We start from the raw sequence: 1,852 nt of genomic DNA, 5'->3' as shown, positions 1-1,852 counted from the left end.
CAGTCTACACACAATACCCCATAATGACAAAGCAAAAACAGGCTTTAAGAAATGTTCAATATTTTATTACAAATAAACAACTGAAATTTGACATTTACATAAGTATTCAGACCGTTTACTCAGTACTTTGTTGAAGCACCTTTGGCAGCGATTACAGCCTCAAGTCTTCTTGGGTATGACTACAAGCTTGGCACACCTGTATTTGGGGAGTTTCTCCCATTCTTCTCTGCAGATCCTCTCAAGTTCTGTCAGGATGGATGGGGAGCGTCGCTGCACAGCTATTTTCAGGTCTCTCCAGAGATGTTAGATCGGGTTCAAGTCCGGGCTCTGGCTGGGCCACTCAAGGACATTGAGACTTTTCCCGAAGCCACACCTGCGTTGTCTTGGCTGTGTGCTTAGGGTTGTTGTCCTGTTGGAAGGTGAACCTTCGCCCCACTCTAAGGTCCTGAGCACTCTGCAGCAGGTTTTCATCAAGGATCTTCCTATACTTCGTTCATCTTTCCCTTGATCCTGACTAGTCTCCCAGTCCCTGCCACGGAAAAACATCCCCACAGCATGATGCTGCAACCACCATGATTTACCGTAGGGATGGTGCCAGGTTTACTTCAGACGTGACTCTTGGCATTCAGGCCAAAGAGTTCAATCTTGGTTTCATCAGACCAGAGAATCTTGTTTCTCATGGTCTGAGAGTCCTTTAGGTGCCTTTTGGCAAAATCCAAGCTGGCTGTCGTGTGCCTTTTTACTGAGGAGTGGCTTCCGTCTGGCCACTCTACCATAAAGGCTTGATTGGTGGAGTGCTGCAAAGATGGTTGTCCTTCTGGAACATTCTCCCATCTCCACAGAGGAGCTCTGGAGCTCTGTCAGAGTGTCCATTGGGTTCTTGGTCACATCCTTCACCAAGGCCCTTCTTCCCTGATTTCTCAGTTTGACCGGGCAGCCAGCTCTAGGAAGAGTCTTGGAAGTTCCAAGCTTCTTCCATTTAATAATTATGGAGGCCACTGTGTTCTTGGGGATCTTCAATGCTGCAGAAATGTTTTGGTACCCTTCCCCAGATCTGTGCCTCGACACAATCCTGTTTAGGACAATTCCTTCAACCTCATGGCTTGGTTTTTGCTCTGACATGCACTGTCAACTGTGGGACCTCATATAGATAGGTGTGTACCTTTCCAAATCATGTCCAATCAATTTAATTTACCACAGGTGGACTCCAATCAAGTTGTAGAAACACCTCAAGAATGATCAATGGAAACAGGATGCACCTGAGCACAATTTTGAGTCTCATAGAAAAGGGTCTGAATACTTATGTAAGTTGCTATTTCCAAGAACCTGTATTTGATTTGTCATTATGGGGTATTGTGTGTAGATTGAGACATTTTTATATATATATTTTTTACACCTTTTAGAATAGGGCTGGAACGTAACAAAATGTGGATAAAGTCAAGGAGTTTGAATTCTTTATGTATGCACTGTATATGGCTAATTAAGCAGCCCATATATAGCTCAGACTAGCAAAGGAAAGCAGTGCCACCGATGAAAGGAGTAACTAGTAATCAAACCTGAGTTAGGAAGTAGTTTGTCTTTGGTAGAGCGCGTGCGGCTCACCTTGCTCACTCCGACAGACAGACAAACAAACAGTTAATTTTGAGATTTTTTTTTCATGATATGAACAAAGTTATATAACTACTAATATAACGTGTTACTTTCCACACAAAGTGTAAAGTAACATGTTAATATAGCTACTAAAAGTACTATATTGCATTTTAACATCAACACTGCATACATGTTACTGAGAACATTGTATGCATGCGATTCTTCTCGTGACTTTTTCTAGACATACACTTCATTGTATAGT

The sequence above is a fragment of the Salmo salar genome, chromosome ssa12 (assembly GCF_905237065.1).
Source record: "Salmo salar chromosome ssa12, Ssal_v3.1, whole genome shotgun sequence".
NCBI lineage: Eukaryota > Metazoa > Chordata > Actinopteri > Salmoniformes > Salmonidae > Salmo > Salmo salar.
The sequence above is the reverse complement of the archived record's forward strand: the minus strand, read 5'-3'. Positions refer to the sequence as shown.